This window comes from Neomonachus schauinslandi, chromosome 12 (genome assembly GCF_002201575.2).
Source record: "Neomonachus schauinslandi chromosome 12, ASM220157v2, whole genome shotgun sequence".
NCBI classification, from domain to species: domain Eukaryota; kingdom Metazoa; phylum Chordata; class Mammalia; order Carnivora; family Phocidae; genus Neomonachus; species Neomonachus schauinslandi.
The window spans coordinates 11499936-11519909 of NC_058414.1; the positions used below are offsets into that span (position 1 = coordinate 11499936).

General features: G+C 38.5%; 1 non-coding gene across 1 annotated transcript; it reads right to left on the bottom strand.

The window, feature by feature from the left end:
• Nucleotides 1-18153: 18153 nt before the first annotated feature.
• LOC123326440 lies at nucleotides 18154-18283 on the bottom strand. The gene has a single exon (XR_006541100.1). It is a non-coding gene; the product is annotated as a small nucleolar RNA SNORA33 (small nucleolar RNA).
• Nucleotides 18284-19974: the final 1691 nt, after the last annotated feature.

Genomic DNA, 19974 nt, shown 5'->3' on the forward strand with positions numbered 1-19974 from the left:
AGTTTACTGATTTTTAGCATCCAGATGCCTCCAATAAGATTTTGGACTTTAACTAAAATAGATATTTTGTGTCAAGGTAAAACTTGGAGGAACCCTGATTATATTCTGGAAATATCTTAGTGGAAACGATTTATGGCACAAACACTGGTTCTTAATTTTCATCTCTGCGTTCTACATTTATAATCTACTCATACGTTTTGTAGGATTGCTTTAGGGACCATTTTTATCATTAACAGGATGTTGAATAGAGCATGACACAGAATAAGCAAGGCTATTTCAAGCCTCCACTTATTAACATTATGAATTTGTGTAAGTCACTTAACTTCTGTGAACTCTAGTTTTCCTCATCTGTAACACAGAGATAATAATCATGTCCTCTCTGAGTTATTATGATGATTAAGGGGATTTAAGTATAAGTACTTTTCCCAGCTACATTCTTCCCTGGATACAGGAGTGTAGAAGTGTTAGCTCCACCCCACCTTGACACTGTGTGAATGCACAGCCCATCCCCCCTTCTCCCCCCAGCACCCTGCCCAGCCCATCCATCTCTTTCAGAAACCTGGGTTCTCAGGTCATGGGAATGGTGCCCCAGGCCCCTTTCCTTGACTCTGTGGAATCTAGATCAGAAGATGTGGTTATTGAGTGTAGGAGAAGGAAGTCCTCATCTGGGATGAGTGTTGTCAGAATATTTCTGGTCATGGGCATCATTTATCCTAATTTATCGAGTTTCCCACCCTCCAGGATGTATCATAGAAGTGTGGCTTTTCTTCTCTTTCTGGTGCATTCCTCGTAGGGTCTGTGACTCATATAAATAGCACCCATGTTCCCCTCATGAGAACTAATGTTTATTCACAGCCCTCAGCCATACTTTATCTAAACCATCAGTGCAAGGATTTTATCCTTCTTAATGGAAGCAGCTTATGCAACTCATTTAGTTTAGGAGAAAGGAGAAAAAAATTCTCTTGAGATATCATCTGGCAGTATAATGCCCTATACTATGGGAAAACTATTCAAAATCTGTTATTTGAGTCCTGTGGCTGATAGGTGAATAGGACATGAGTGGTCCATTTACATCTTTTCTCCAGTTTAATGGTGAGAAAAAATATTTGTTTATATGATGTGAAAGGACATAAAGGAAAAAAGAGAGAAAGCAGGCAGTGAAGGAACCTAGAATGTGCCTTGAATAGTTTGTGTTGGGTACTGTGGAAGGTTCTGTACAGGTGTTATCCTGTTATTCTCTCATTTTACAGATGATGAATCAACCAGTCACAGAGGTCAAGTAACTTTCTTAATGCTATAAATCCAGTGCTTTTTCTACTACGTGCCATATTGGGAAATTAGAATTCATTCAGCTTTCAGTTGCTGTTGTAGAGGAAGTTCTGTGTGACTCACAGTTTACGATATTCAAAGTACATAATCCCTGTTCACTGGGAACTTAGAGCTTAGTAGGGGTTGAATAATTTAACTGTTGATTGATAAATAGATGGTGTAAACCAGTGGTTCCCAAAGGAAGGCAGTTTTGCTTTCTTGGGGGGGCATTTGGAAATATGGGTGATTTGGGTCATCACAGTGACTGGCAGGGGCTGAGTGCGCAGAGGCTAGTGATGCCAAATATCTCCATTGTGTGGGACAAACTGGGCTGAAGGAAATGTTTTCCCTCCTCAAATGCCAATACCTTGCCTACCGAGGAGATATTTGTATAGACAGTAAATGCTCTAAGAATCTAGAGAAACAAAAAAAAATAATTCTAGCTGGATGAAAAAGGCTTCCTCAAGGAAAAGCTTGAAACTGTGCTTTTAGACAAAGGTTGGGTTTGGAGAGGTGGGCGTGTGGCAAGGAGACTTTTCTAAGTAGGGAGTAACTGTGTCTTTTTTTCATGATACAACACACCAGTGCAATAGGCTGCTGCATTATGTGAACTTGGGTCCTGGGATCTCCCATGATGTTGTGTGTCTTAAACACTCACTCCTTCTTAGCCCACACAACTTTTGTGTAGAATAATTGTTCTCTGAGGAATAGGAGAAAAACCAAGGCATGAGGATAGGGAGACTCAAGGTGTGAAGAGACTGGCTTTACTGGAGATTATAAATTATGTTTGGAAAATCTCATGCAGGTTCAATGTTAGCCAGACTGAAAAGGCTAAGGACTATCAATAACATATTAGAAGTTTGAATTACATATTAAAAATTTAGAATTTTATTTGGGAGCAAGAGCATTTTTATTAAAGACTACATGAAGAGATTTGAATGGGGACAGAGAATGGGCACCTGGTTAAACAGTTATTTTATGTGTGGGAATTCATACAGGTCTAACCTAGAACAGAGACTGTGGTAGACAGAAAAACAGCTCCCCCAAAGTGTTCCTGTCCTGGTCCCCAGAACCTATGAATATGCTACCTTATCAGGCAAAAGAGATTTTTCAGTTGTGATTAAGTCGTAGATTTTGAGATGAGATTATCCTGGATTATCTGGGTTGACTCAATGTAATCACAAAGTTCTTATAAAGGAAGGAGGGACGCAGAAGGATGAGAGTCAGAGATGTAATGATGAAAGCAAAGGTGGAAGAGAGATAGAGAGAACTGAAGATGCTTTGGATACTTTGTTGCTGGGTTTGAAGATGGAGGAAGGGACCATGAGCCAAAGAATCCAGACAGCCTCAGATGCAGGAAAAGGCAAGGAAAGGGTACTCCCTTAGAGCTTTCAGAAGGAATGGAGCCTTTCTGACATGTTGATTTTAAGATTTCTGACCTCCAGAATGGTGCAGATAGCAAATTTGTGTTGTTTTGGGCTGCTCAGTTTGTGGTAATTTGGTACAGCAGCCATTGGAAATGAATACAGAAGTAATGAGAGTGAAACTTCTTTCCAGATGAATCTGGAGATATTTTCAAAGGACTACTTTGGATAGAAAGGTGAAACACTTGTTTGAGAACATGTTGAATTTGAGATAACGGGTGGACATCCAGAAAGAAACCAGTGTTTAGAGATTCTATTAGAGTTTAGGAGAAAAATTAATGAATAAGTGGACTTGCCCAGTGGTGAGAAATAAAGATGGAAAAATGAATGATATCTCTGAAATAAATATAAATTTCTGAGGGGAGAGAGAGAGAAAATGGGAGAATGGGAAAGGGAACTAACAGAACTTATAAAAGGTTGAGAATATTCCTTTAGAAAAAGGAAGGAAGGAAACAAAGAGGCAGGAAGGGAAACCAAGACAGTCGATTGCAAAGAGGAGAAGTTTCCTACGAGGCTGCTCACTCACACTGCAGAGAGGATGAGGAGGATGGAAACAGGGTTGGTGGTCAGGAGATTCTTGATGGCCATCTCATCAGAGATGTGGGAATGGGAGCCACCACATGCAAGGTTAAAGACACAGTCACACAATAAGAACAACAATGAAAGCAGTAATGGATATTCACTGAGCATTTACCTTGCTGCCCTCTGCTGCACCATCAGAGAGTGCTCTCTCATTTTACATTGTTGGAAAAACTGAAACCAGCCAACAGGAATGGGGACATCCTTGTTTTTCTCTCACCCAACCACAAACCACCTGCCTGTGGACCCATCTCCTGCCTCTTGTTATGGTGCAGGAAGGACCCTTTTCCAAGGCAGTGTCCACTGCTCTCTGGGGCTGGGTTCCTCTCACCATCTCAGTGACCTTGCCTGTCAGGTTATTCCCTCAGTCTCTGGTATTGTCAGGAATCATTCCTGATATCAAACAAATAGTCTTTACTATCTTCCGTCATAGAAAAAATCCCTGACCTTCAAATCCCTGAAGCTACATCCCCATTACTCTGAAAAGCTTTGATTAAGTTCTTCCTAAACATAAGCATTATAAAACCACAGGCCTTCTTCATGTCTGTATTTAATCAACCTCTCAGTTCAGGCTGCAGGCATCCTTGGCACCCCATAGAAATAGTATCAATTTCTAAATGCGTCATGATGTGACAAAAGTTGGGAAGCACCCATCGAAGGGGACAACTTCATTTGGGTCTTGCTTCTCTAGCAGCACACACAGTCCTCCAAGAAAGAGATAAAATGCAGTGTTACCTTGGGTTCCAGAGCCAACAGACACGTAGTGAGAGCAGTCCTCAGGGAGGTCCCAAGACTGCCATTTCCACCGTTTCCGTGTAGACAGTGTTATCATCTCTCCACATCTGCAGTCATGATGATTGAAACAATGATCACTCTGCACTGATTCGTGTGCTGCTGATTGTCAAGCTATACAAGGATTTATTATATGAAGCAGAGTGGAAAGTGCAGAATGATTATGGAAATGTCTAGCAGCTTGGGTCTTGGTGAAATAGCATGAAGGAGAAGGCCATGAGCATGGTTCTGGCAAAGCCCAGTCTAGGCCTGAAGAAGGAAGAAGTGAATCAGAGCTTCAGAATTTGGAGCTGGAAGGGATCTTGGGTGTTATCTAGCCCAACTTTTCATAAAATGTTTCTCAGAATTCTTGTCTCACAAGATGCTCAGTGACAAAAAAAAAAATGCTCTAATCAATTATGTTTGGGAAATGTGGAAAACTATATTCCCCTGGGGGAATTAGAGCTCAAAACATTTGGGAAATTCTATGGTAAAGACACCTGTTATCTAAGATTTTCCAAACAAAATTTAACCAATAAACACTTATCTAACCAGAGTGATGTTTTAGAGAATTCATTCTGGGAATCAATAATCTAGTCTTATCTCTACCTGTCATAAAGAGTAAACTGGGCACCTGGGTGGCTCAGTCATTGAGTGTCTGCCTTCGGCTCAGGTCATGATCCCGGGGTCCCGGGATCGAGCCCCGCATCTGGCTCCCTGCTCAGCGGGCAGCCTGCTTCTCCCTCTCCCACTCCCCCTGCTTGTGTTCCCTCTCTCGCTGTGTCTCTCTCTGTCAAATAAATAAAATCTTTAAAAAAAAAAAAAGTAAACTAAGGCTTGTGAAAACTAAGACTTATCAAAGGGAAGATACAGATATAGACTAAAGACTTTATTCCTGATTTCTGTGTACTTGGTGAAATGGTCCTTATTGCTTTATAAGTTTATATATATAATATATATTATATATTTTATATTATATATACTATAAGTTTATATATAATAATACTATTATATATAACTATTATGCATATAATAGAATAAAAATTATATATCTAATTTTTATTTACTCATCAAAACATTAAACCCATACACTTGAGAAAAATATTCCACAAAAAGATTTTTGAAAACTACTTTTCAATCAAGCAGCAACTCCCATTGCTGCATGCATTCCGGATACTGGAAAGTGTACTTTACGAGACTTTATTTTTTCCTTCAACCTATAATTTTTGCATGTATCGCTCTATATTTTCTTCCTTGTTAACAATAGTTAAGCATGCATGATGTTCTAGTTATTCGTGAAAGGTTTTGTATGCATTTTCTCCATTAATCCTAACAACAATTCTTTAAGTTGGTTGACATTATCACACCATTTGAATCTGAAGAAGCTGAGACTCAGAGCAGGAAGGAGCTTGGCCAAAGTGACAGAGCTCATAGGTGAAGGAGCTGACTTTCTGACCCAGGTCTGGCTGACTCCAAAGCTTCTAGTCTTAACCAGTATGTTTTCATAATACTCAGGAAGCTGTGTGGATTTAGGAGATTCCACACTGACATCTCAAAGTGTTCCAAATCATCAACTCCCAGTAGGAAAAGCAAGTGACTCAATGTCTAAAGAATTCATACTAAGGCACTGACACGTTGAGCAAGGCTCCAGCCTGATATTCCTTCTACAGCCTTCCATAAATCATGAAGCCTTAAGAAAGAGGTAGGACTTTGGTGGTCAACAGTAGACCACTGAGGCGAGAGTTGCTTCATCAGGTTAGGTCTGTGACTGACCACCTACTTTGTCATCACTTGACCAGTTGAGTCAGAAAGCCAGTCCATGAGAGAAAACTTCAAGGACTTACATGCACACATAAAGGCATGCTATTATTTGCTTCCCTTTTATTAGTGACCTCTTACGGAATGCTGTGGGAAAACACTCAGAATTGTAGTTCCATTGACTACTGAAACAAATAAAGATATTTGAACTAACTCTTGGTAATAAATCACAATTCTGAAAGACACAGACCCTGTCAAAATAGTCATTGTGAATTTCACTTTGTTCTCTTTTATTGTTTGTAAATGAAATTGCCTCAGAAAATTGCAGAGCCATCTTACTTTCCATGTGTAGAATTTATTAGATGTAAAAATCTAGTTAGAGATAGAAATGTATGTTTAACCTTTAAGGAAAACCAATATCAGAGTTATAAAATCATCCATTTGCATAGTGCTCCATCACTCAAAAACCTTGATCACATCCATTGCCTCTTTCTGATCCTCACAAGAGCCTTTGAAAGCTGGAAGAGCTTAGTATGAGTCCCTTTCATATTCATTCACTCATTAACTATGTTTGAGTGGCTCTTTTGTGCCAGACAATGGCAATGTACTAGCAGACAAGGTAGACAGGTTCATTGCCCTCATGAAGCTTGTGCAGTACGAGAGGTGGCAGGCAATGAAAGAATGAATAGATAATGACTAATTATATAAGTAAAAAAAAAAAAAATGGAAGAGCCCTAGGTGCTATTCAGAGAATTAAAATACAGGCTGTGAGGTAGAGCCTGAATAGCTACTTTAGATGAGTGGTCAAGGAAGGCATCTTGGAGCAGAAACATTTTAGCATGTGACATAAGTGATAATGAGCTAGCTCTGCAAAGATAGGGACAAATATTCTTCATAGATAAGAAAATTGAGACTCAAGGGAATTCAGTGACTAACAGATGCTATAGTTAGTCCATGACTTGGACTCGAAGACCAATGCATTCTGTCCACCATTTACTTTAACAATGGTCACAGCAGAATATATAAATAATGCTCATCACTGCTTTTGTTCACTATGAGAACCAGTTTAAATAATGTAAATTGTCATTTTGAGCATTTAGTACTTACATATTAATTATAAAATTACTTCTAAATGAGTGAGAAAATTATAGTTTGAACTTTTTAAATATATGTAGTTAAACTCAGCCCTTGCATGGATGATTTTTTATTTTCTGGTCAAAAGGAATTTATACCAAGATAATTCCAAGAATTTCCTTCGTCTTTCTCTCTGTCTCTCTCCCTCTCATATTTGAGTATCTTTTGGTTTTGGGCAGTAAAAGGCACACTGCTAAACAGTCTTGACTATCCTGCCTAATTCCTAGAACTTATAATTTCTAGTTCCCTCTCCATTAGTGGCGTGATGGATAATTCAAAGTATTTGAGCTTCTCTTTGTAAATACATTAACAGGATTACAAGGCAAGCCCTTTTAGTAGAATAATGCCATTATTACAGCTTGAAAAAATACCCCCCAGTTCATGACCAAAGATGATTAAGAAATCCTTTAAGAAAAGTGTTGACAAGAATCCTTCCAGAATGGATTAAATGAAAACCTATAATGGGATAGAGATATTATTTAGACTACAGTTCTTAGAAGCTCTTTTGGGTTCTTTGTAGGAAGAAGAGCCAATTGATTCATATATTTTTAACAAAATCATTTGGTACTGGGACTTGAAAATTTCATTCCAACTGCGAAAGACACAAAAATATCATGTCTAAAACAAACTCCAATTAAATAATAGTCCTAATTGACTCCAAAACTTGCTAAATTAGGTTTTATTGATAAGTATCTATCTACTGTACAATTAACCATTTTAAAGTGAATAATTCAGTAGTGTTTAGTGTGTTCCTAAGTTCATAACGTTGCTCTAATTCTAGAACATTGTTATTACCTCAAAAAGAAACCCCATACCCGTTAGCAGCCACACCATATGCCCCCTCCCTGAACCCCTGGTGACTAGTGATCTCTTTTCTTTCTCTATGAATATTCCTATTTTGGATATCTCATATGAATAGAACCATACAATATACAGCCTTTTGCGTCTGGTATCTTTCACTTAGCATAATGTTTTCAAGGCTCATCCTTGTTATAGCATGGGTCAGTACTTCATCCCTTTTTATGGATGAATAATATTCCATTATATGGATCTACCACATTTATTTATCCATTCGTTGGCTGGTGGACATTTGGGTTGTCTCATTTGGGGGCTATTAAGTATAATGCCACTAATGAACATCTGTGTACAAGTTTCTGTGTGGATATCTAGTTTCACTTCTCCTGGGTATACACCTAGGAGTGGAATTGGTAAGTCAGGTGGTAATTCTCTTTTTAGCTTTTTGAAAAATTGCCAAAATGTCTTGCACAGCAATGGCATCACTTCATGTTCCCACCAGGAGTGAATGAAGATTCCAGTTTTCCACGTTCTCACCAACACTTACTATTTTCTTTCTTTCTTTTTAAAAGATGACAGCCATCCTTATGGGTATCTCTTTATGCTCTCTCCTGACTGGTATCTCACTGAAAGTTTAGTTTGTGTTTCCCTAGTGACTAAAGATGGTGAACATTTTTTCATGTGCTTATTGGCCATTTGTGTACCGTTTTTGGAGAAATGTCTAAGTCCTTTGCCCAGTTTTAAATTGGGTTGTTTTTCTTTTTATTTGCGGTTGTATGACTTCTTTTGTGTATTCTGGATATTAGATCCTTATCAGATATACATTTTGCAAATACTTTTCCTAATTCTGTGGATGGTCATTGTTATGGATCATTTACAATTATGGATCTAGACATACAATTATGGATCTAGACAGTTAGTGTAGTATATGTGTATTATTTTTGTCTACACAATACTTCTTCTTTCCCCTCTTTATCTGACAGCACTCTCCTTTCCTATTCCATCTATGAGTTACTAGCCAGTCTCCCTTCTCTGTTCAGTGCCCCATCCCTTCACGTCCAGGATGGGCATGTGAGCCAACTAAAACCCACTGCAGAATTTTTCACTTTGGTTGAAGGTTAAAGATCCTTTTCCTCTCTGTTGGCAACCCTGTCAGTATGTAACAACAGAACTACTTTCTTCATGTTCTGCACATGGCACAGAGCCCTTTGGCAGTAGGAGAGCATGAAATCCACAAGCAGAGAAGCAAAGCAAACAAGGGCAGAGTTGTGGCCATGTCAAGATCCCTGTCCACTTGTCCCCAGCAACACCCCTGCCTTTCCTTGTGATGGGAGCAAATAAAGTCCTTTTTAGGCTTGACTGAGTTGGAGTTTGATTTCTGTCACTTGAAATGTAATACTTCCTGACTAATGCTGTTAGTGTACAGCTTATCAAAGATTTTACCAGCAAGTCTTGCATAGAGAGGGTTTGTAATACTTAGTCTGTGGGAAGAAATGCAAGGAAAATATAACTGGGTCAAATTTGGGAAAATACAGACTAACACATATGGGTAAACAGGATAAAAATGTTTGAGTTTATGGGAAAGAGACTTGTAGGGAAGAGAGTCATTCCAAAGTAGTTGCAATGAATGGCAGATGACAGTGAATCATAATGTATGAATCGATGATATGAAATGGCAAGTAAAAACCACCTTTGAGGTAGGAAAAAGATGACAGTCAAAGGTATGGTGAGTCACAGAAATTCTCATGTTCAACATACTCTGCAGAGCCCTCCATGGAGACCACTTGTCAGAATCAGCTGGCTTGCCTCCCGCGTGAATGTGGCCGTGTTTTCTCTATCTCCCTTCTGTGTTGTCTCTCTGTACCTTTCTCTGTTCTTCCATCCTCCCCTGGCAGTCTATCCTTTGGTCCCTTTGTTTTAAAGACTGAAAAGACCATGTAAATATTAGAAGTCTCTATGAGTGAGATTTGGAATTTTAGCAAAAGAGAGAGAGAATCATTTACAAACCACACAGCAAACAGCGAGTTCTGCTTTGGTAATGCTTTCCATAATATGACCTGAGGACCATTTCTGACCTACAGCCTTGCTGCCCCTCAGAGTTCCTTATTTTTCCTCTCTGAGGTTATAATTCAGGTGTGGCCAATGACTTTGGACAACTAAGCAAGTGAACAATGAAAAGAAAAAAAAGAAAAAAGAATGGTGAAGAGACAAATTTTAAAACACCAGCAGTTACACTGTGATATTTTAACTTGCCAATGACTTAAGGAAAGAGTCTAAGCCTGAAAAAGCTATAAGTGTTAGGTATTAACACATTTTACGTAAGTGTTAGGTATTATTCTGGTGCTTTTTGCATAATTTGTGTTTCTGGGGTGATCTCCATTCCAATCTGAGAGGAACTGCTCCTCTCTCCTCAATCAAAAGTGTTTAATATCCACGTCTTTTGAATTGGAGTACTTCTTGAGAAAAAGCCAGATGGGCTGTATTCACGTGGTTTTCATGGTGTATTAGTTATTTTACTGCTGTGCTAAGATATTATCCCAGAAATAAGTAGCATACAATATCAAATGTGTCACCTCACAGCTTTTGTGGATCATGGATTAGGACATGGCTTAGCTGGGTGATTCTGGCCCAGGTTTTCACAGATGGTACAGTCAAGGTGTCTTCCAGGCTACCGATCATCTGAAGACTTGAATGTGGCTGGAGGATCTGCCCCCAAACTCACTCAGGAGGCTCTTGTCAGGAGGCCTCAGTTCCTGATGTGAGACTTTCCACAGGTTAGCTAGAGCATCCTCCTAATATGGCAGCTAGTTTCCCCCAGAGCGAGTGCTCCAAGAGAGAGCAAGAAGAAAGTTGAAATTGCTTTCATGATCTATTATCAGAAGTCACACTCCTTCATTTCTGCCTCACTGTCTTGTCCTCATGAGCCCATCTTTAAGGGGGGAGGGGAATTAAGCTCCCCGACTCTGGAAGAGAGGAGTGTCAGAAATTTGTGGAAATATTTTAAGACCACCACAGGTAGTAAATATTAAAGATAATTATCATGGAAATACAAAGATGACAAACAATATTAATTTAATAGACTAAAAGAATAAAAAGAGAGCAGGCTTTGATTAGCAGAACAGGCCATTTGATGGGAACGAAGGAAGAGTTATATCTTTATTTAAAGACTACAAGAGATGCTATAGGCTACATAAGCTATTTTCAGGGCTTCTTCCTCAAATTAATGTAAAGAATGATTTCATGGAAGAATTTTTTTTGAATATATGCACATGTTTAAAATAACTAAATAGTGCTAAAGTATTACAATGCAATAGTCTCCTGCTCCTAACCTTCCAGCTAATAGGCCTGCACTCTATGGGCAAACACTTTAGTCCTTGTGCTGATACCTTATAATAACTTAACCCCACATCTCCAAGTGTATGTCTTTACTATGATTTTCTGGTTTATCAATTTGAGACATTTTCTATACATTAATTGCTGTGATAGATGAGGATCTAGCTCTCTTATATGTTAGCCTTACTTAATTCCTCTGCCCTTCCCCTATATTGTAGAGATCTTACCAACATAATCAGAACCAGTAGTTGATCATTTAATTGGAAAAAGCAGGTATTCATAAAAATTACATGTAGAATTTCTTAAGTGTTTCGTTTTAACTGAAAGCAAATGATCTTTTGATGCAGGGTCAAGGACTTGTCCTTCAGTGTGGCTCTTGCAAAAAAATCAAACCCAAGACACATCTTCTATGACTGATTTCTAGTTTTGTTTCTTTAAAGTGGTACAAAAATTAAAAACATTTGCAAGGCAAACTGAGTAGAGAATTATTCTAGAGGTTGGTTTCCGCCACCCCCCCAGTCATTAACAAGTGTCTTTCAGATTTTTAAGTATATTTTTAGTGATTTGTTATTATCAAATTTTTCAACATTACTTCTTTAGAAACAAAGAACTCTTTATAACAGACTTATTTCATTAGTTTTTTTAACACGAAGCAAAATCAAAGAATTACCACTATAAATACAATTAGAATGAACAGGTTTGGAAATAAACCCAGTGACTTTGGAAAAGCATAGATGTCCCCAGTGGGAGCGCAAGTACACAGCTCGGGACTCACTTGGACTCTGTGCCTCCTGTCCTGGGGGGCAGGCACTAAGCTGACCGCATGCCAGGACCTGCTCCCAGTGTTCAGACATATTTACTGATTTAAAACTCTTAAGAGTTCTAATACGTAACTCCTACTATTATCCTTATCAGAAAAAGAACCTGAAATTTGAAAATACCCAGAAGACACGATGAGGTGTTCTTTCAGTACAACACTGAGATTTGACATTCTATTAACTGGGCTATTTTACAAACATGCAGGGGAAGAGGTTAACTTATAGTTGGTTTTTTTTTTTTTGCCTGATAGAGATGCCAATAATTTATTTTTGAAAAAAGAAATAACCCCAAAATTTACCGTTTGTGGTTGTGTTGGACATTACCAATTTTGTGTTTAATCCAGCAATCTTATTCTAATATTCTAGTCATTAAACTGTGTGTGTGTGTCATCAAATTCTCTTTAAACTGGTTTAATATCTTACTGTTTTATTCCTTATTTAACAAGTTCAATAAAATTTTGACCCACGTTCATTTCATATTTGTACAAGGCTCATGCTTTTGTCTTCCTGAAAATTATACTTCAATATCCTCATTTTACAGATGAAGATAATAAGGTAAAAATGGTTAATATTTGTCCAAGGAAACACAGTGCTAGAAAATGACATGCTAAGGGCTTGCATTCAATGTGCTTGGGATTTAGTCAGTATAATTTGCAGATGGAATGGAGGGTGTCAATTAATCTGTCAAGTCAATTATATTGAGGCCAATTAAGAGAACATCTATTGTAGTTAAATTACTATTTTTACTTAAATTCATAAATGGTATTTATAGTAATATGACTATGAAAATATTACTTGCTCCAGATCCAATTGATTATATTTTCTATAATGTACAACTTCTTTGCTTCTCTTGGAATTTCTAATTGTCTTTGCTTTTCATTTTGCAGTGTCTTCTATTACTTTTGAGTTATGAACAAATATTTCTAAGTAGCTATTGAGTGCCCAAGGGGCAAAAGCAATACCTCAGTACACAAAATAAGCAAAAGTTCTTAAGTTTGTGGATCTTATCCTCTAGTGAGGGAAACAGACAACAATTTACAAGGCACAGTTTGCCCAAAAGTAAAAGTGCTTCAGAGCAGGAGAATAAAGCAAGATAAGGGACATGCCAGAATGGAGGGAATGCAATTTTAAATAGGGAGAAGTCAAATGTTGAATACCAACCTGAAAGAAATAAGGAAGACATACAGATGACTGCATGGGGAATAGTGGTCCAGGCAGAGGGGACAGCCAGTGTGAGGACCCAAGGGGCAAGGCTGGTATGTTCAGGGAACACCAAGGAGTCCAAAATAGCTGAAGCAGATTCACTGAATGAGACAGTACAAGGAGGTGGCTCACAGAAATAATTATTAGGGACCTTTTGGTAGATTGAATTACTTACCCCTGCCTGTACCCAACCCTTTGCTATGTGACTTTACGGCCCTTCCAGCTGGAGGTCAAATGTGCTTCTCTGTTCCCTAAGTCTGGGGTCCCCTGTGTGACTTTGGTCAATGGGGTGTAGATGGACCTGAATGCACCAGTTCAAGTATGGGCCTAAGAGACAGCACATGCTTCTGTTTGCCCTCTTGTGCTTCTGCCATCACTTCGAGAAGAACTTCCCCCAAGTATCTGCTGACCCTTCAAACTCGTCATGAGAATAAGCATGTTTGTCATAGACCCATGCCCAGCTCACAGCGAGGAGCCATGCCCAGCCAACACTGCAGCTTGAAGGGGGAGCCACCCCGAGCCCGGCCTTGGTCGGCCAAGCCACAGCATATCTGCAGACCCAAGAGCAAGACGATACATATTTATTACTGTAAAGTGTCCTGATGCTGCTTGTCACACAGCATTATTGAGTATATTTTGGTGATAGACCCAATACTCTGTTAACAGTTTGGGTCAGGGCGTGACAGAAAAAGGGGACTTACGGAAGACACCAAGACTTGGCCTGAGAATCTAGAAGGATGGAGTCACTGTGACAGGAAAGACTACAGTGAAGCTGGCCTTGGTGTCAGGGACATCACGTGATTTGCTTTGAACATATTTATATTTAGAAATCTATTGGGAATTTGTGCTTCTGTTAATAGTGGAGTAAGTAATTCAAACCAACCTGTCACTGAAGACATCTTTTAAAGCTTGACAAAATACTAATAGAATATGCAAATAAAGTCATGAAGAAACCTTGAGGGACAGCCCCACACAGCAGGACTGAGAGTAAACTGAAGTATCCTGGTCTTCGCACAGATTACAACCTCAGATCACCTCACTCTCTGATACTACAGTCAGATGATCCTGAGAGGAGCAAATGTAAATCCTCTCTAGACTTGAATTTAGTTTTTTAAAAACAACTTGCAAATATAATTTCTGACAAAAAGGAAAAAAAACAGGAATAGGCAGAAGTAAGACAACACACACAAAACTCAGCAGAAACCACAGGTGGTAGGAAAAGATAAAGGACCACAGACAAGGTGGCTACCAAATCCCAAAGTTTTATAACCATGCTTCTGATGAAATCTTGGCTGAAATTTTTAGCAGGTAACTAGAAAGTGTAAAAGTTACTAAAAAGAAAACAAACACTTGGAAAAATACATCAACTGAAATTTAGAACTCAGAGGATGAATTTCAAAGCATTTTATTTTATTTTTTTATTATTATGTTATGTTAATCACCATACATTACATCATTAGTTTTTGATGTAGTGTTCCATAATTCATTGTTTGCGTATAACACCCAGTGCTCCATGCAGAACGTGCCCTCTTTAATACCCATCACCAGGCTAACCCATTCCCCCATCCCCCTCCCCTCTAGAACCCTCAGTTTGTTTTTCAGAGTCCATTATCTCTCATGGTTTGTCTCCCCCTCCAATATCCCCCCTTTCATTCTTCCCCTCCTGCTATCTTCTTCTTCTTCTTCTTTTTTAATATATATTGTATTATTTGTTTCAGAGGTACAGATCTGTGATTCAACAGTCTTGCACCATTCATAGTGCTCACCATAGCACATACCCTCCCCAATGACTATCACCCAGCCATCCCATCCTTCCCACCCCCCACCACTCCAGCAACCCTCAGTTTGTTTCCTGAGATTAAGAATTCCTCATATCAGTGAGATCATATGATACATGTCTTTCTCTGATTGACTTATTTCGCTCAGCATAACACCCTCCAGTTCCAACCACGTCGTTGCAAAGCATTTTAGACACAAAATAAGAGAGAACTTGTGAACTGGAAGATAAAAGACAAAAATATTCAGAAAGAACTGAGGGAAAAAAAGGCATAAGGTAGAAGATAAAAATTTATGGAGAACTGAGTGAGAAAATCTTACATATGAGCAATTGGAGTCCAGAAAAAGAGGAGAAAACCGTGGTGCAGAATATATATATTTGGATAAAGGTGAGGAATATTCTTAAACTAATGAAAAATTAATAATACATTCACATAAATTATGTAGCTCTTTGAGCCTGACTTCTCTCATTTGGCATGTCTTTAAGATTCATCCATGCTATCCATGAATTAGTAGTTTGTTTTTTTTTTTTAGATTTTTATTTATTTATTTGAGAGTGAGAGAGATCACAGAGGGAGAGGGAGAAGAAGACTCACTGCTGAGCAGGGAGCCCAGTGTGGGGCTTGATCCCAGGACCCTGAGATCACGACCTGAGACGAAGGCAGATGCTTAACTGACTGAGCCACCCAGGCGCCCCAATATTTCATTTCTTTTTAATGTCAAATATTATCCCACTGTATGAATGTACTACGGTCTGTTAATGCTTTCACCAGTTGATGGGCTTTTGAATTACTTCCAATTTTTGGTGATTATAAAGTGGCTACACTCATACACAGGCTTTTGTGAGAACATTTATTTTCATTTTTCTCAAGGAAATGCCTAGGAGTGGGATTGCCAGTTCATAGGCTACATGTATATTTCACTTTATAAAGAATTGCTAAACTGTTTCCAAAGTGGTTATAGCAATTCATCATTCTGCATCCTCTCCAATAGTCAGTATTGTTGAATTATTTGTTTGTTTATATTGTAGTCATTCTAATCAGTTTGTAGCAGTATCTCATTGTGGTTTTAGTTTGTAATTTCCTTCATGATTAATGACATTGAGTATCTCTGCATGTGCTGATTCAAAATCGGTTTATTTTCCTTGATGAAATCTTTGCTTAAGTGTTTTCTCCATCTTCAAAAAAAAGTTAGGTTTTTAAAACTGTACTTTTTAGCTGTGAGTGTGCTTTTTCTGGTCTCTGTTTGTAAATATTTCCTGTCTGTGGCTTACCTATATCAATCAGCTATTGCTGTATAACAAAACCCCACACAGTCCTAGTAGTCTATAACATAACATTATCCTCTTGCATGTCTGCGGGTGCACTGAGGGTTGGCTGATCTCTGCTGGGCTCTGAGTTACAGGGCTCTAGCTGCGGGTTGGTTTTTTCTTTTCTGTACATGTCTCCTCTTCTCAAACAAGTGTGCCAACCTAGGGTACAAGAGAGTAAGCAAGAACACACGAGCCTCTTGGGAGAAATGAGGAGTAATGGGCATGGATTTTTTATTTTAGAGTTATGAATACATTCTAAAATTGATGTGATGATGAATGCACAATGAACTAAATACCATTAAATAAACTAAAGATCGGGCACCTGGGTGGCTCAGTTGTTAAATGTCTGCCTTTGGCTCAGGTCATGATCCCAGGGTCCTGGGATCGAGTCCCACATCGGGCTCCCTGCTCAGCAAGAAGCCTGCTTCTCCCTCTCTCATTCCCCCTGCTTGTGTTCCTGCTCTCGCTATCTCTCTCTCTGTCACATAAATAAATAAAATCTTTAAAAAAATAAAAATAAAAATAAACAAACTATAGATCATTGAATTGTACCATTTAAATTGGTGAATTGTATGTCATATGAATTATATTTCAATAAAGGCTTTTAGAAAAAAAAAGGAAAGGAAAATCAGATTGTAATAATGCATTCTGCCTTCTAAAAGTGTGTTGGGGCATGATGACTATTTATGGAAATATTTTTTTTTAAATAACTACAGATTCTGTGTTCTTTTTACCTAAGAAAATAAAGCTTTAAAGCAAAAGAAAGAATGAAAGAAAGAAAAAAACAAAGAAAGAGAGAAAGAGAGAAATGAAACCTCTTAAGGCCTAGGCTCAGAACTGGCCCCTTGTTACTTCTACCCACATTCCATTGGCCAACACTCATCCAATGGCCAGGCCCAAAGTCAATGGACCAGGAAGTGTACTCTACCTTAGTGGGACTGACTGATAAAGGGCATGGATACAGGGAGGGCTAAAGAAATGAACATGGTAAGTTAGCCTATTACATAAATGCTTAGACATTAAAATTTTAAAGAAAATCAAGGAAGTGAATGTTAAAAATCAGGTCAGTGGATGGGGGTGATTAGGAGGAATCCAAGCACCCATGCAAAGCACTCCTCCTATTATGGATTGTAGTAGCACTTGGTGAATTGTTCTATTGTAACAATTTTCATATTGTCTTAAATTTCTTGTTAGACTATCTGTTTGCTTTTTCCCCCTCTCCTAGGTTTCATGTTCCAAAAAATTCTTTCCACATTTTCTCCAATTTTTCATTTAGGCTTACTTATATTCAGGGAAGTTCAAAGGCCTTTTAAAATGGTTTCTGTGAAAACAAAACAATGTTTTTTGGGATCCTCCTTTAAACTTTAATCTCCTATTGTCAAAAAGATATTTCTCTCTTCTTTCCCCAACGATTTCTGAAGGCCTGCTCTTCATTTAGAGACAATGTTGTTGGACAGGATTTAATAAGAGATGAAAAGGACACCATGAACTGCATTTTAGAGTCTTAGGATTCAGTTGAATAGATACCTCATAACACCTAGGAAATAGTTACCCAGTAATGCTCTGGAGTAGAGAGACAAAAAAAGAGGAAAGGCATGGCATTCCATGCATCCCCAAGCTCAGAATTCTTAACACTGGCTGCACATTAAGATTACTTGATCTTTGAAATAATAATGATGCAGAGCACCCCCTGCAGAGATGCCTATGGAATTGATTTGGGATAAAGTCTCCAGAATGGAAAATGCAGTTCTCACTGTGCAAGGTACTTGGCTGGCTCCCAGAATTCAGCATCACCAGCTTCTTTATTTTGCAAAGTGCAGATGTTAAAACACCAAAAAAACTCATCATCAACAGTCATCACTATCTTATTGAAAATATATGTTACCACTAAAACATAGAAAGGCATTATTAAGGAATAAGGTATGGTTTGCCTGTTTCTTTTTCTTATAGCCATTTTCAGGGACCTTAAGGACTTCAAGGTTTTTAAGACACATAACATGGCATTCCTATTGCCAGCATTTTCTAAATTTCTGCAGAAGCACATTCAGGTAAGCAGATTAATTGGCTGGCTTTAAAGTATGGTTTTTAAAGGAAATTAATCAGCTTTAAAAATGCCTTCGGGTGCGATTACATTATTTTATCTCTCCTTGCACTGCGAACAACTGCAGACTCTGTCATGAGTCATGGCCCCTCAGTAGAGAGACATTTGAGCACGTTTGGAACCGGATACACCAATGGTTACTTTCTTGGATCATGAGTACCGAGTTTTCATGAAGGCAAGGGTTTGCTCCTCCCTTCTCCATCCCATGAGTTTTTGAAAACGAGGCCACCTCTCTCACCTTTCCCTTGCGCTTCTAGCATCGACCTCTTGCAAACACCTGGGATCGGGACCAAGCACACATCGATTCTCAGAGCACAACGTCCTTTTGTAAAGTTTCAAAGAATAACTATGTCTTCCATGACACTTCTCTTTGAAGGAATAGCATTTATACCTTCCTGGTTGGCCCATTTTCATGTGAATTTGGTAAAAATCTTTGTGAGTATCAGTATATGTGTGGCAAAGTTCAAACTGAAGCCGAAGCGTGAGGAGAAACAGCCTTTGCTCTCTCGCTATTTCTGTGTTCTTGGCTTTCCGAATATCTCATCCTGTGGCGAATGTTGATATGATGACATAATCGGGAGGCAATGAATGACCATCTGAGCTGAAGGAAAGAAAAAAATCACTATATGTGAATGCAAAGTGGGATAGCCACTTGGGAAAAAAGGTATGGAGGCTCCTGAAAAGATTAAAAACTGAACTACCATATGATCCAGGAATTCCACTCCTGAGAATATATCTGAAGGAAACAAAATCACTATCTCGAGATATCTAAACCCCCATGTTCATTGCAGCATTATTTACAATAGCCCAGACATGGAAACAACCCTCCCAACAGATGAATGGATGAAGAAAATGTGATAGATAGATAGACAATATGAAATGAAATGTTATTCATAAAAAAGAAAGAAATCCTGCCATTTACAATACCATGGATAGACCTTGAGAGTGTTATGCTAAGTGAAATAAGTCAGTCAGAAAAAGGCAAATACCATATAATCTCACTTATATGTGGGATCTAAAAACATGGAACTCGTAGAAACAATGTAGAATGGTGGTTGCCAGGGGCTGAGGGGTGTGGGAAATGGGAGATGTTGGTTAAAGGGTCCAAACTTTCAATTATAAGATGAATAAGTTCTGGAGAGATAATATACAGCACGGTGACCATAGTGAACAATACTGTATCATGTACGTGAAAGTTGCTAAGAGACTGGATCTTTAAAGTTCTCTTCACAACAAAAAATTGTGACTATGTGAAGTGTTAAGTATTAATTAAACTTACAGTGGTGATCATTTCGCCCTAAATGGTATCAGATCATTATGTTGTTCACCTTAAACCAATGCACATTACCTGTCATTTTGTAGCTCAATAAAACTGGGGTGAAAGTGCCTGTAACTTCTTTGTTCCATCTTGGATGGAGATAATGGGTCATGGACAGAGTATGCTATTAAGTTAAAAAACAAAACAAAATAGTACTTAAAAGGCAATTCCTCAGGGAGAACATAAAAGAGAAACAAATGTGGATTGTTTGATCACCAGCTTCCTGTCAAAGCTGACATCTGCAATTTTGTACATTTCACAGCTTCCTCCCCAATTTAGTTGCCAGCTAGTGTGTTTTGGTGACTTCGTTTCTAGTTTTTCAGAAGCCTTGGCTTAGCTCTCTT